Consider the following 911-nt stretch of genomic DNA (forward strand, 5'->3'; position numbering starts at 1 on the left):
CTGCTTTACATAAGCGAGAACAATTAAAGAATTCGAGAAGGGTTAAAAGGAAAGAATGAAAATTGAGGACAACGCTCATATGTGACAGGTGAGCGGGATTTTGGGGCACCAATTTCCTTTTGTTGATCAAATGGAATTCATTTTCTCAAGAAAGATAATACATCAAAGAGCTTAAGTGACCTCATTAAACCTAATAACACATAAGGAAGAGGACAACGCTCAACTGCTTCAAATAACTATCAGAACTAAGGACTAGAATCACTAATACCTGTAGAGACTAACGAGTTCGGCATCATTTGTCACAAATAAATAGGAAATGGACAGGATATATATGGCTGCTCTAGCTAGCTACTAAATGGGCAGACTTGTTTCCTTCTCAAGGTGTAAAGTCCCAACTGCAAGACTCAAAAAGAGAAAGAGAGAAACACCGTTTCATAACGTGCGAAGATCCAGTTCTGAGGAGACAAAAAGCAAGAACAGAGCACCGATTGAAGGTGAGGTCACTTGGTGAAGCAACCAATAATTCAAATGCCTCCATTTTGTCCTCCTTCCTCTTTCTCTCTCTTCACTTGTACATGTCAAGAGAGATCTCTCTAGAGTAGCCAACCACTCCCCACTAGCTATACCTTCTCTCCTCTCACTCAATCCCCCACACGCCTTTTCTCTCCTCTCCTCACACTCGTGTGGCAGTGTCCATGCACATTTCATATATATAAACCATAGTTCTCCGCAAAATTCCCATCTCTCTGACTCTCTCTCTCTCTCTCTGATTTCAGATAGGTAAGGAAGTAGTCAAGAATCAAACCTTGTTTCTTTTTCTTTTTTCTTTTTTTGTAAATCTGCATATGAAAGAACCGAAATTGCTCTTTGCTTTGAGCAGAGCTCTCTCTGCTTTGATTTTAGATCCAAAC

The sequence above is a fragment of the Fragaria vesca genome, linkage group LG5 (assembly GCF_000184155.1).
Source record: "Fragaria vesca subsp. vesca linkage group LG5, FraVesHawaii_1.0, whole genome shotgun sequence".
Classification (NCBI taxonomy): Eukaryota; Viridiplantae; Streptophyta; class Magnoliopsida; order Rosales; family Rosaceae; genus Fragaria; species Fragaria vesca.